Genomic DNA, 15,648 nt, shown 5'->3' on the forward strand with positions numbered 1-15,648 from the left:
AGCGCTATTTATTCCATGGCGCTTTACATGTGAAAAGGGGAAATATAGACAAGTACAATAAACATGTGCAAGACAAGTGACACACAAGTACAGAAGGAGAGAAGACCCTGCCCGCGAGGGCTCACAGTCTACAGTAGGGTTCCCCAACTCCAGTCCTCAAGGCCCATCAACAGGTCATGTTTTCAGGATTTCCTTTGTATTGCACAAGTGATAATTGCTTCACCTGGACAATACTAAGGAAATCCTGAAAACATGACCTGTTGGTGGGCCTTGAGGACTGGAGTTGGGGAACCCTGGTCTACAGGGATGGGTGAGGTTACACTAGGAGAGAGTAGAGCTGGTTGTGCGGTGGTTCAGTAGACTGAGGATCATTGCAGGCTGTAGACTTCTCGGAACAAGTGGGTCTTCAGGTTCTTCTTGAAGGTTTCCGTTGTTGGTGAGAGTCTGATGTGTTGCGGCAGAGAGTTCCAGAGTATGGGGGAAGCACGGGAGAAGTCTTGTATGCGGTTGTGGGAAGAAGAGATAAGGGGGGAGTAGAGAAGGAGATCTTGAGAGGATCAAAGGTTGCGTGCGGGTAGGTACTGTGTTACACCCGGTCCCTGTCCTGGAGCAGCGCCCAGGTCTGCCACTGTTACACCTGGTCCCCGTCCTGGCGCTGCGTCCAGGTCAGGCGCTGCCCTCCGTTATGGGCACTCACCTCGAGCCTCACATGCTGTCCTTAGGCAGCAGCCGGCCTCCTCTGGATCTCATGCTGCTGCTCAGCATTCAGGCCTCCCTCCTGCCTTCACCTCCTGGCGTCCTGTGAGGAGATCTGTAGCTAAGGCTATTAGGGCACGCCCACCCGCTCTCCTGCCTTCTTAAAGGGACGGCGTGCATTATTCAAAAAGTGCAATTAACCAATGGCAGCGCACTGGCTGCTGTTTCTGGCCTCTCCTACATAGGGAGAGCGCCGGAGCAGCGAGTATCTATCATTGCTACATCTGGTTCTCATGCTAACCTGTCTGCGCTGCGTCTGCAGTCTCTGTGCATTTTCTAATGCTCTCTGTCTCCACAGCATAGCAGTATCCTGTGCTTCCTGGTTATATCTGCAACCATCTTGGCGAAAGCCATCCCGTTCCGCCAACAGCTATCCGTGTCTGAGGACTGTGCGAAGGTCACTGGAATCGACTCCTTACCATCTACCCGGATCCAGGACCCGGCTCATTACGGACTCTGCTGCATCTACTGTTATCCCTTTTGGTCCTGCTGGGACAGCTGCCACGTGTTCGGGGTCTCACTGGAGGTAGCACCTGTGTCCTCCGGGTATTCCATTCTGGCCCTGTCTGAGGGGCTTTACTACGGGTGCCCGGGGCTCACTAGTCACGCCCCCTTCGGAGCCCCCCAGACCGTGGTCCCGAGGTTCCACTTTAAAAATAAAAACGAATGTGAACTTCACCATCTCTGCCTCCTCTTCCATTCGTTACAGATTGCTCCAGCCATGGAATCCGCTGGACCCCAGAGGCCTCCGACTATGGAACTGTGCCAAGAGGTGACCCGCTTAAAAGATCAACAGAACAAGATCACGTCTTACCTACGTAACCTGTCCACCCGCATGGATTCTCTGCTGAACCCGGCTGCTTCTGAATCACTTATCAACACCCAGGTATCTGCTGTCACGGCAAGCAAGGGTCCTCGCCTGGCGGCTCCTCCCCGCTTCCATGGTGACTCCACGCAGTGTCGGGATTTTCTCAATCAGTGTACCCTACACTTCGAAATCTTGGGGCATATGTTTGCGTCTGACAGTGCCAAAGTGGGCTTCATTCTGTCACATCTAGCCGGAGAGGCTCTCACCTGGCTAAACCCGTTAAGGGAGAGAGGAGACCCGCTGGTTAATGATCTTCAATCTTTCCTAGAGACTTTTCGCAGGACCTTCGATGAACTTGGCCGGGTCACGTCGACCGCTTCTGCTCTGCTTCGTTTACGCCAAGGAACCCTCACAGTGGCTCAGTATGCTGTTCAGTTCCGCACCCTCTCGTCTGAGCTGTCCTGGAACAATGAGGCCTTGCTGGCTACCTTCTGGGAGGGCCTATCTGGAAAAATTAAGGATGAGCTGGCGGGATGGGACAGGCCTACCAACTTGGATGACCTGATTTCCTTGGCAACCCAGATTGACCTGCATTTTCAGGAGCGTTCAATGGAGATTAAGCGAGACAAGAGGTCCTACCACCTGGACTCTAGTTCTTCCAAAATGGCTTCCTCATCTTCTTCTCCCGAAGCTATTGAGGTAGATCGAGTAAGTCTGGCCAGCCGCCAGGAGGCGTGTCGCAAAGACGGAAGCTGTCTATATTGTGGTAGTTCTGAACACCTGATCCACTCCTGTCCAAAGAAGTCGGGAAAGTCCTGTGCCACCCTAGGTAGAGAACATTCCTCTCCTTCATTGCAGATCTCAGTCTCCGTGACCTGCAGAGCCATAAAATTTTCTGGACTCTGATGGATTCCGGGGCCGCCGGGAGTTTTATCCAGCAGTCGCTTGTGGATCGTTACCACTTACCAGTTCAGGCTCTTCCCAATCCGCTGCGGGTGACCGCTGTCGATGGCCAGCCACTGACTGAACCCGTCCAGTTCCAGACTGTGCCAGTGGAACTCCGGGTAGGTCTTATGCATTCGGAAAGAATCCGTTTTATGTGTACCCTGGTTTGTCTCACCCCTTGCTTTTAGGTTTGCCTTGGTTTCAGAAACACGAACCAGTTCTTAATTGGAGAACAGGCGAAATTCTACATTGGGGAGATTCCTGCTCGGACCGTTGCTTAACCTGGATTGAACCAGTTTCACCCCCGGTCCAACCTGCTACCCTGCCTGGATTACCATCCGCTTACTGGTACTTCTCGGATGTCTTCGGGAATAAGGAGGCTGAAAAACTCCCCCCCCCCAGGTCGTATGACTGTCCGATAGATATTCTTCCTGGAACATCTCCCCGTGGGAGAGTTTACCCTCTTTCCCAGGCAGTCTCAGGCTATGTCAGACTACATCCAGGAGAATTTGGCCAGAGGGTTTATCTGAAAATCATCATCACCGGCAGGATCAGGCTTCTTCTTCGTGAAGAAAAAGGACGGATCCTTGCGGCCCTGTATCGACTACCGGGGACTGAACCAGATCACGGCAAAAAACAGGTACCCTTTGTCTCTAATTTCAGAACTGTTTGACCGTCTCCGAGCGGGCAAAGATCTTCACCAAGCTGTATCTCAGAGGTGCCTACAACTTGATCCGAATCAGGGATGGAAACGAATGGAAAACAGCCTTCAACACCTGTGATGGTCACTACGAGTACCTGGTAATGCCGTTTGGTCTAAGCAATGCACCCGCTGTTTTCCAAGAGGTCGTCAATGACATTTTCAGGGATCTGCTTTACACCTGTGTTGTTGTCTACCTGGACGACATTCTGATTTTTTCCACTGACTTGGTCTCGCACCGGAGGCAAGTACGCCTAGTCTTACAGAGGCTCAGGGAGAACAGACTGTATGCCAAGTTTGAAAAGTGCCTTTTTGAACAATCCTCTTTGCCTTTCCTCGGTTACATTGTTTCCTCCACAGGATTAAAAATGGATCCAGAGAAGTTATCGGCTGTACTCAAGTGGCCTCGTCCGTCTGGGCTGAAGGCCATACAGCGATTTCTGGGCTTCGCCAACTACTACAGACAATTCATTCCTAACTTCTCCTTCCGAGTGGCGCCCATCTCGGCTCTGACCCAGAAAGGTACAAGTTCCAAGGATTGGCCCCCTGATGCGGAGAAGGCTTTTGTTTCGCTAAAAAAGGCCTTTGCTGTCGCACCTGTTCTTCATCGTCCTGACTCTAATGAACAATTTTTTCTTGAGTTCGATGCCTCTTCAGTAGGTGCAGGAGCCGTACTAACCCAGAAATCATCCAGCGGGCGAATGCACTCCTGTGGGTTTTTTTCTAAGGTTTTTTCTTCCGCAGAGAGAAATTATTCCATTGGAGATCGGGAATTGTTGGCTATCAAGTTGGCTCTGCAGGAGTGGAGGCATCTTCTATAAGGAGCTCTTCATCAGGTAGTCATATATACTGATCACAAAAACCTTGCTTACCACCAAACTGCGCAAAGGCTGAATCCTCGTCAAGCTAGCTGAGCTTTGTTTTTTGCTTGCGTTAATTTTGTTCTTCATTTTCGCCCAGCTGACAAAAATGTCAAAGCAGACGCACTATCCAGAGCCTTTCTACCTCCTGATCAGGAAGAAGAACCGCAGCACATCATTGAACCCTCAAGGTTAGTCGCTGTTGCTTCTTCTGACCTTACCCGGCTACCCCCTGGGAAGACTTTCATGTCAGCTTCTGAACGTACTCGTGTCCTTCGGTGGGGTCACTCATCCAAGTTGGCTGGTCACGCCGGTCAGAGAGAAACTCTGCAACTCATCTCCCGGTACTATTGGTGACCTGCTATGGCTAAGGACATTCAGGAGTACGTCTCAGCCTGTCCTTCTTGTGCCCGTAACAAGACGACCAAGCACCTACCCGCAGGTAGACTTCAGCCGCTACCAATTCCATCTGCCCCCTGGCAACACATCGCGATGGACTTCATCACAGATCTTCCGATCTCATCTGTCTGTTCTGTGGTGTGGGTAGTGGTGGACCGCTTGTCTAAAATGGCCCACTTCGTTCCGCTACCCAGTCTTCCAACTGCTCCTGTGTTGGCGCATCTGATCATCCGGCACATCTTCCATCTCCATGGTTTCCCTCTCCACATCGTTTCCGACAGAGGAGTCCATTTCACCTCAAGATTCTGGAGAGCAGATTGTAAACTGGTAAGAATTGAACTGGATTTTTCCTCAGCATATCATCCCCAGTCCAATGGACAAGTGGAGAGGACAAATCAAATCCTGGCTGGATTCCTGCGTCACTTTGTCAACGCGCATCATGACGACTGGGTAGACTTACTGTCCTGGGCCGAATTTTCTTACAACAACCAAGTAAGTGAATCTTCTGGAAAGTTTGCCTTTCAGATTGCGGCTGCCGATACTTTCTCCGAAGATTTTTCTAAGGTCTGAAGGGACACTAAAACAGCTCTGGAGAAAGCCTCCCAGCGTACGAAAAGGCATGCGGACAAGAGACGTTTGGATGCGCCTATCTTTTGTCCTGAAGACAAGGTATGGCTCTCTTCGAAGTACATCCGTTTAAAGATGCCATCCTACAAATTGGGTCACCGGTTCATCGGACCATTTGAGATCTTGAGACAGATCTATCCAGTCTCGTACAAGCTGAAGTTACCTACTTCCCTACGTGTGCCTAACTCCTTTCACGTTTCTCTCCTCAAACCGGTAGTTTTGATCCCTTTCTTTAAGGATCCGGGTACCACTCCTGACCCTGTCTCGGACGATGATGTTTTTGAGGTAAAATATATCTTGGCCGTAAAAAAGTAAGGGATAAGACCTACTACCTGGTGGACTGGAGGGGTTTTGGTCCTGCCTAGGCAGAACATCCAGGCTCCTCTTTTCCTTAAACGGCCCTACGCAGGCTTGAAGAAGAGGGGGTGTAAAGAGGGGGATACTGTTACACCCGGTCCCTGTCCTGGCGCTGAGCCCAGGTCTGCCACTGTTACACCTGGTCCCCGTCCTGGCGCTGCGTCCAGGTCTGCCGCTGCCCTCCGTTATGGGCACTCACCTCGAGCCTCACATGCTGTCCTTAGGCAGCAGCCGGCCTCCTCTGGATCTCATGCTGCTGCTCAGCATTCAGGCCTCCCTTCTGCCTCCACCTACTGGTGTCCTGTGAGGAGATCTGTAGCTAAGGCTACTAAGGCACGCCCGCCCGTTCTCGTGCCTTCTCAAAGGGACGGCGTGCATTATTCAAAAAGTGCAATTAACCAATGGCAGCACACTGGCTGCTATTTCTGGCATCTAATACATAGGGAGAGGGCCGGAGCAACGAGTATCTATCATTGCTACATCCGGTTCTTATGTCTGCGCTGCGTCTGCAGTATCTGTGCATTTTCTAATGCTCTCTGTCTCCACAGCATAGCAGTATCCTGTGCTTCCTGGTTATATCTGCAACCATCTGGGCAAAAGTCATCCCGTTCCGCCAACAGCCATCCGTGTCTGAGGACTGTGAGAAGGTCACTGGAACCGACTCCTTACCATCTACCCAGACCCAGGACCCAGCTCATTACGGACTCTGCTGTAACTACTGTCAGGGCTGCCATCAGGGCATTAATGCGCTTACTGTTGTGAGTTCATTTTCCCCTTCGTCACTGAGGTCTGGTGAACTCCCTATTCTGGTAAAGGAAGGTAATGAGCCTGATTATCAGGCACCTGAGCCTAATGAGGATGACTTGCTGAGTGGAGTCACGGACTGGATATAAGGCTGCCGACGCCCTTCTGCCCTGCGGGTGATTTCTCTGTGGACCTCTATGACACCAGTCTGATTCCTGCTCCTCTAAAGCTAAGTTCTCTGCTTTGCCTGTTAGCATTTGTGTTTGATTGTTGTTTTCCTTGCTTTTCTGTATTCTGCCATTCCCTGCTGGGGTGAGCTGAATCTCCTTTTGCCTGTAGCTCTGTCTTCAGAATATTCCTGAGTACTGACATAGCTTTTTTGAAGCCTAGCGTCTTCAGGGCCTTTTTCACTGTCAGTTTGTTGGCTCTTATTTTCATAGGGTTTTTCACGGATTGCAGACAGCAGCCTTCCTGTCCTTTTCTATCTAGTTAGTTTGGGCCCCGTCTTTGCTCAGTCTATTTTTCTGTCTGTGTTAGTGTTTTCATCTTGCTTCACCGTCATTATATGTTGGGGGCTGCCTATTGCTTTGGGGTCTGCTCTGGGGCAGTTTAGATTTCCCCTTTCTTTCTTTAGGCCTATTTAATTCTCCGGCTGTGATCGAGGGGTCTAGGGCATCGTAGGAACCCCCCACGGCTACTGCTAGTTGTGTTGATAGGTTCAGGGGTCTGCAATCCGATAGCTGCCAACTTCTCTGGTTTTCTGGACTTAGCTAGCATTTCTGTTTTTGCCTCCTACGGTGACTCAATCATAACAGCTTACTACAGTATGGGGCCCGGTGATTAGGAGGAAAAATGGGGGCCCAGCCGAGGGCCCTAAGCACGCTGGCAACCCGGTCTGCGCTCGGGCCCCCCAACATTTTGTTCAGGGCAGGCTGCAGCTTCCAATCGCCCCCCGAATCATAACACTGTGGTGTTTTAAAGAGACACCACATTGTTGTAAATGCATGGGTGAACGGAAATGGGCACTGTAGCTTTAAGTCGGGTTCATCATGGTCCCGACGTGACGTCACTGCTCCACGTCCACATTCTGGAGCAAAGCAGTGTGCGGTATGCCACGTGGAAACTGTCGGCAAACGGCCAGGCGGAGGTGGCAGGCCAGACCAGAGGAGGTGGACCGGATGAGGTGACGGGCAGGCCGCAGACCGAACAACCAGGTGGAGGCAGCGGGCGAGCAGGGTGAGTCTCCCTCCGGTCTCCGGAGTCCAGGCGCCGCGGCCGGTGAAAAGAGGCTTGGCTGCAGACAGTGCTCAGTGGTGGCTGGGGGCCTGCTGGGCTGCATCCATCCAACAGCCAACAGGGCCCAGGGGGGCTGGCACCCAACAGGACCAGGGAGGGCCAGGCGGCCAGCATCAAACATGCAGGGCCCAGGGAGGGCAGGGCAGTCAGCATCCAACAGGGCCCAGGGAGGGCAGGGCAGTCAGCATCCAACAGGGCCCAGGGGGGACAGGCCAGCAACCAACTGGGCCCAGGGGGGCCAGCATCCAACTGGGCCCAGTGGGGGCCATGCCAGCATCCAACAGGGCCAAGGGGGGGCCAGGCCAGCATCCAACAGGGCCCAGGGGCCAGGACAGCATCCAACAGGGCCCAGGGGGGGCAGGCCAGCATCCAACAGGGCCCAGGGAGCCAGCATCCAATAGGACTCAGGGGGAGGCTAGTGGGGACTGGAGGCGAAGTTGAAATTGCGCTACCTGCTATACCTCACCTCTAAAGTACACCACATTTTTTTTTTACTTTTGCTGATATATTTTGGTGAAAAAGGTAACAATTAATGGAAGTGGTCATCAGAGATTGTTACCGGACTGATTGAAGGTTAGAACAGCAGCGCTAGAAGTCCTGTTATTATAGTTTCTAACCAATTCCTTTTCTCGTGGGGAGACATTGGTTTCATCTGCCTAAGCAACAAAATATCTTGTCAAGGTCTTGATGATGATATCGATAAAAATAAAAAAAAAAGCAGGTCTGTATATGAGAAGATGCTAACCAAAACAGCATAGATGTTTTATAAATGTATTTGTGCAATAAAGTTGTTATTAATTTGCAATGATGATAATAGAAAGTATATAAATTCTGTCGCTTTCTATAGAGAGGAGCAGATGATGATCATTCCGCTCCTCGGGCCTTGGTTTGCACTTGTGCCGATTTCGAACATCCAGGTCTGGATCACACATGAGAGAGAAGAGCAGGAATGTGTGACGTGTGATCTGTGTAGCTGGAGTTTTCCTGGATTCCTCCAGCATGGGGATCAACCATATGGCCTTCTGTCTGACCATGGGCAGGAAGTTGAAGGAGCAGCCGCTGCCTTCTGTCTGTCCATGGCCTTGTAGGTGAAGGAGCAGCCGCTTCCTTCTCTCTGTACATGGCCAAGTAGGTGAAGGAGCAGCCGCTGCCTTCTGCCTGTACATGACCAAGTAAGATAAGGAGCAGCACTTCCTTATGTCTGTACATTTTCTATAAGGGAAGGAGAAGCCTCTTCCTTCTTTCTGTCCATATCTGATACGTGAAGGAGCAGCCGCTGCCTTCGTTCAGTCCATATCTGGTAGTCTTCTCCTTACCACCACATTGTAGATGAGTTGTCCAGATGATGACATAGCAAGTATAGCTGAAAGAAGTCCTTCAAGTTCGGCTAATTACTTGCTATGTTGATCCAGAGAAAGGCGAAAAATAACCCTGAGGATTCATTCTTGGATTATCCTCATATAAAGGGAAAGAAATTCCTTCCTGACCCCAAATATGGCGATCGGAATAAATCCCTGGATGTTTGGTGCTCAAATCTACATGGATTTTATGTGGTGGAAGCTCGGTAGGTTTGTTACAGTCCGGTAATTGAGAAAGTCCACTTTTGTTGTCTCATCCGATTAATGTAAATCTTCGTTACTGGAATGGGGCTGATTGTTATCAGCCTAATACTCCTGCTGTAAGAAGAGAAATATACACGTCTGAGAATCAGCTCCTCACATTCATTATATACAGTGTACTGGGGGATATAACAATAAGGGGTATAGTCGGTAAGTGTATTACTAGGTAGCGATAACATTATGGATGTCCGTATGTGTTGTACTTACATAGTAATATGGGAATGGTGGGTCGGATCTGCCGCACTCCACATCGCTCCAGTCTATGGAGTGGAGGAACGGATGGGATCTGATAGATGATGTAATGGCAAATCGGGTAGATGGAGATTTGCAAAGAAGCTAGAAAATGAAAGCCACCATTAGTCATTAGATTATACTGTATATTATTACTGATAAGTTATTGCACAATGTCTATTGCCTGTCCACATCTTATCTTCCATCTCTTCTTGTAATCCCCCATCATCCTTATCCTTCTGATCTTACTCACCCTTTTATGATATCGATGGTATTAATGCAGATCCCTGATGGAAAATAAGGGATGTGCTCACGCAGAGACTGGTGGTACTCCTCCATTGAGCCTTCGCTATAGAATGGCCGGTTACCTACACTCATCATATATAGGATGACGCCGAATGAAAATGAGTCTGCCAGATGGTTGTAGCCTTCACGGTCCATTATCCGTGGAATCATGAGATTGGAGAGAAGCTGAATATACCGGGAACAGGATTTATACAAAGAGACTATGAGACTCGGTCTGTGATTAGATCTGAGCAGGATACATTGGGATCAGATTATCCCTCAATCCTACTATCGGCACCAATCACGCAGAGATGTTCCTTACCTCTGGCGCTATGTAACCCTGAGTGCCAACAAATTTATTCACTATGCCATTCTCAAACACATTCATGGCTGATAAGCCAAAGTTGGCGATTTTGATGTGTCCGGTGTCTTGGAGAAGGATGTTCTCTGGCTTCAGGTCACTGCAGGGAGAAGGAGCAGACACTGATTGTGAGGATAATTCATGAAAAGAACTTTCTACAATAGATATGTAAGGAGAGAACAGAGTCCCAGGTGACAGATTTATGGAGGTGAAATGATTACCTATGTATGATGCCGTGTTCATGCAGGAATTGGAGTCCGCACACCATCTCTGCCGCAAAGAGTCTGAGGAGTAAAAATGAAAGGGTGGATCAGTGGTTACATGCACAATCATACAAAGAACATGAGGAGATCATACATGTATCCCTTTCATGTAATTATTTTTTCCTGTTGTCATTGTCCATTGTAGAGTTGAGCGACTTTTGGTTTTTTAGGGTCGCGTTTCGTTTCGTGAAACCCGACTTTTCCAAAAGTCGGGTCGAGCAAGATCGTCCGATTATAGGGAAAAGTCGGGGTCGTCCCGAAACACGAAACCCAATGTAAGTCAATGGGGAATAAAAGTCGGCAGTGAGAGGAGGACAGGAAACACACCAACAGTGCCCATTTGAATGCCAAAAGCATCAATTCTTCTTACTTAAGCTTGTCAACCTTAATTAACTTCATAATACAAGTTACGCACTGAAAAATGGGGGTTATTTGGCTACAGACTGTGGGGGGGAGGGCTGGCTCCAGGTTTTCATGTGCCCTGGGCGGGCGAAAGAGCGCCCCTTTAACACATACCACAACTCATCATGCTCCGATACGGCAGAGAAATAGCGGTATAGTACAATGAAAAATACCTCACTTTTTACATCTCATGACGAGGCCCATCTATTTCTCCATACAGAATCATTGGTCCCATATAATGTTTGAAACAGTATATGATGAGCTCCACATAATGCTACAGTATATGTTGGTCCCCATGGATGAAGCTCCACTGTCTTATTGGCCCAAATAATGCTCCAAACATAATGGGCCCCATTTCTAATGCTCTAGTGTATAATGGGCCCTGTAAATGCTGCTCCAGTGTCTGATGTCCACCTTTGGAATGTTCCAGTGTATGGTGGGCCCCATCTATCATTCTCCAGAGTATAGTGCTCCCCAAAAATTGCTGTCCCAACATTGAAAACAATCAAATAAGTCTCCTCGCTAGGGAATCCCTGTACTTGTCTGGACTCCTCGTCGTCCCCATCTTCCATCTCACTACACAGTATTTCAACTTTGCAAGTGCTGTGATCCTGGGCAAGCAGGGGGGGCCCACTCGTTGGCGACGGCACTGGCACAGGGCCCCTGATAGTATGGTGGTGTGTCTGATGGCGGGTGGGCCGAACCTGCACTTTCATCTGCAGCTTCCTCTTTGTCACTGTGTAAGATGGAACTGTATATGGGAAGGGTAACCTGAGTTTCATCAGGGTCAGATTCAGGTCGTGTAGTGTGTGAGGGGAATGTAGTGGTCTGGGTCAATGTACCAGCAGATTCATCGAGCAGTGGCTGGGCATCAGTGCACTTGTGTCGCCCCCAGGAGTACGGTCGCCACAGTGGCATTACCTTCTTCCTAGGGAGTGTGATGTCATGCTTGGGAGCAACGAAGGATCTCTCTAGCAGGTTAACTGATTGGGCGGCGTTATTCCCACGAGTCATGACCCTCCAAACAGCGTTCATGAAGGCAAAGTGTTTGTTTTACGTGGGCAGTATGGTTGCAAAGCTGAACCTTAAAGGAATGTCCAGAAGGGCACCACCAGGAGTGGAGCCTACGGTTAAATTCAACTCCACCTGGGAAACCTCAACCATGCCAGCTACAGAACAGATGCACACATTGCAACCTTAATTCTGTTAACGAACAAGACTCCATCATGCCCCGCGGTCCGAGTCCGGCTTACTAGAGGGACATGTGAGGCTCTGGCACATGAGATTGGCCAATAACTGGTGTGTCATGCCCTTACATGTCCGTGGCTGCATGTGCGCTACACTGAAAAGGCCAGCGTTTGTCGCTTACAGGTGCAGATAACCCGCTGAACAACGTTAGTGATGTGGATCACTGATTACAATTATTACCCGCGAACAATGATTTCCCAGTAAGTGCAGGTCAACCGCAGTTCCGGAATTAGGCCTAACCGTCATTCCTGAAAAAATGAAAAACTTACGTGTGCAAACCACAGGTGCTGTAGCTTGCTTAACAGCTCGCCAGCCATTCTCACGCCCAGTATGGATTACACGTGCTTGCACAAAGGTGAGAAAGGGTACCGTATCCCCAGATAACATGTATGGATAGCGTACACATTCAAAATATATGTCTATACATCAGGAGGCAGGCTCAGATGGTGTTAGGCCCAGTATGGATTGCACGTGATTGCACAAAGGTTAGAAAGGGTACCGTATCCCCAGATTACATGATTACATGTATGGATAGCGTACACATTCAAAATATATGTCTCAGGAGGCAGGCTCAGATGGTGTTAGGCCCAGTACGGATTGCACGTGATTGCACAAAGGTTAGAAAGGGTACCGTATCCCCGGATAACATGTATGGATAGCGTACACATTCAAAATATATGTCTCAGGAGGCAGGCTCAGACGGTGTTAGGCCCAATATGGATTGCACGTGATTGCACAAAGGTTAGAAAGGGTACCGTATCTCCAGATAACATGTATGGATAGCGTACACATTCAAAATATATGTCTCAGGAGGCAGGCTCAGACGGTGTTAGGCCCAGCATGGATTGCACGTGATTGCACAAAGGTTAGAAAGGGTACCGTATCCCCAGATAACATGTATGGATAGCGTACACATTCAAAATATATGTCTCAGGAGGCAGGCTCAGACGGTGTTAGGCCCAGTATGGATTGCACGTGATTCCACAAAGGTTAGAAAGGGTACCGTATCCCCGGATAACATGTATGGATAGCGTACACATTCAAAATATATGTCTCAGGAGGCAGGCTCAGACGGTGTTAGGCCCAGTATGGATTGCACGTGATTGCACAAAGGTTAGAAAGGGTACCGTATCCCCAGATAACATGTATGGATAGCGTACACATTCAAAATATATGTCTCAGGAGGCAGGCTCAGACGGTGTTAGGCCCAGTATGGATTGCACGTGATTCCACAAAGGTTAGAAAGGGTACCGTATCCCCGGATAACATGTATGGATAGCGTACACATTCAAAATATATGTCTCAGGAGGCAGGCTCAGACGGTGTTAGGCCCAGTATGGATTGCACGTGATTGCACAAAGGTTAGAAAGGGTACCGTATCCCCAGATAACATGTATGGATAGCGTACACATTCAAAATATATGTCTCAGGAGGCAGGCTCAGACGGTGTTAGGCCCAGTATGGATTGCACGTGATTGCACAAAGGTTAGAAAGGGTACCGTATCCCCAGATAACATGTATGGATAGCGTACACATTCAAAATATATGTCTCAGGAGGCAGGCTCAGACGGTGTTAGGCCCAGTATGGATTGCACGTGATTGCACAAAGGTTAGAAAGGGTACCGTATCCCCAGATAACATGTATGGATAGCGTACACATTCAAAATATATGTCTCAGGAGGCAGGCTCAGACGGTGTTAGGCCCAGTATGGATTGCACGTGATTGCACAAAGGTTAGAAAGGGTACCGTATCCCCAGATAACATGTATGGATAGCGTACACATTCAAAATATATGTCTCAGGAGGCAGGCTCAGACGGTGTTAGGCCCAGTATGGATTGCACGTGATTGCACAAAGGTTAGAAAGGGTACCGTATCCCCGGATAACATGTATGGATAGCGTACACATTCAAAATATATGTCTCAGGAGGCAGGCTCAGACGGTGTTAGGCCCAGTATGGATTGCACGTGATTGCACAAAGGTTAGAAAGGGTACCGTATCCCCGGATAACATGTATGGATAGCGTACACATTCAAAATATATGTCTCAGGAGGCAGGCTCAGACGGTGTTAGACCCAGTATGGATTGCACGTGATTGCACAAAGGTTAGAAAGGGTACCGTATCCCCAGATAACATGTATGGATAGCGTACACATTCAAAATATATGTCTCAGGAGGCAGGCTCAGACGGTGTTAGGCCCAGTATGGATTGCACGTGATTGCACAAAGGTTAGAAAGGGTACCGTATCCCCAGATAACATGTATGGATAGCGTACACATTCAAAATATATGTCTCAGGAGGCAGGCTCAGACGGTGTTAGGCCCAGTATGGATTGCACGTGATTGCACAAAGGTTAGAAAGGGTACCGTATCCCCAGATAACATGTATGGATAGCGTACACATTCAAAATATATGTCTCAGGAGGCAGGCTCAGACGGTGTTAGGCCCAGTATGGATTGCACGTGATTGCACAAAGGTTAGAAAGGGTACCGTATCCCCAGATAACATGTATGGATAGCGTACACATTCAAAATATATGTCTCAGGAGGCAGGCTCAGACGGTGTTAGGCCCAGTATGGATTGCACGTGATTGCACAAAGGTTAGAAAGGGTACCGTATCCCCGGATAACATGTATGGATAGCGTACACATTCAAAATATGTCTCAGGAGGCAGGCTCAGATGGTGTTAGGCCCAGTATGGATTGCACGTGATTGCACAAAGGTTAGAAAGGGTACCGTATCCCCAGATAACATGTATGGATAGCGTACACATTCAAAATATACACTCACTGGCCACTTTATTAGGTACACCTGTCCAACTGTGTGTTAAGACTTAATTTCTAATCAGCCAATCACATGGCGGCAACTCAGTGCATTTAGGCATGTAGACATGGTCAAGACAATCTCCTGCAGTTCAAACCGAGCATCAGTATGGGGAAGAAAGGTGATTTGAGTGCCTTTGAACGTGGCATGATTGTTGGTGCCAGAAGGGCTGGTCTGAGTATTTCAGAAACTGCTGATCTACTGGGATTTTCACGCACAACCATCTCTAGGGTTTACAGAGAATGGTCCGAAAAAGAAAAAAAATCCAGTGAGCGGCAGTTCTGTGGCCGGAAATGCCTTGTTGATGCCAGAGGTCAGAGGAGAATGGGCATACTGGTTCGAGCTGATAGAAAGGCAACAGTGACTCAAATTGCCACCCGTTACAACCAAGGTAGGCAGAAGAGCATCTCTGAACGCACAGTGCGTCGAACTTTGAGGCAGATGGGCTACAGCAGCAGAAGACCACACTGGGTACCACTCCTCTCAGCTAAGAACAGGCATCTGATGGCTACTTTCAGCAGGATAATGCGCCATGTCATAAAGCTCGAATCATCTCAGATTGGTTTCTTGAACATGACAATGAGTTCACTGTACTCAAATGGCCTCCTCAGTCACCAGATCTCAATCCAATAGAGCATCTTTGGGATGTGGTGGAACGGGAGATTCGCATCAGGGATGTGCAGCCGACAAATCTGCGCCAACTGTGTGATGCCATCATGTCAATATGGTCCAAAATCTCTGAGGAATGCTTCCAGCACCTTGTTGAATCTCTGCCACGAAGAATTGAGGCAGTTCTGAAGGCAAAAGGGGGTCCAACCCGTTACTAGCATGGTGTACCTAATAAAGTGGCCAGTGAGTGTATGTCTCAGGAGGCAGGCTCAGACGGTGTTAGGCCCAGTATGGATTGCACGTGATTGCACAAA

This window comes from Dendrobates tinctorius, unplaced genomic scaffold (genome assembly GCF_039654945.1).
Source record: "Dendrobates tinctorius isolate UK_male_01 unplaced genomic scaffold, ASM3965494v1 ptg000029l, whole genome shotgun sequence".
In the NCBI taxonomy this organism is placed as follows: Eukaryota; Metazoa; Chordata; class Amphibia; order Anura; family Dendrobatidae; genus Dendrobates; species Dendrobates tinctorius.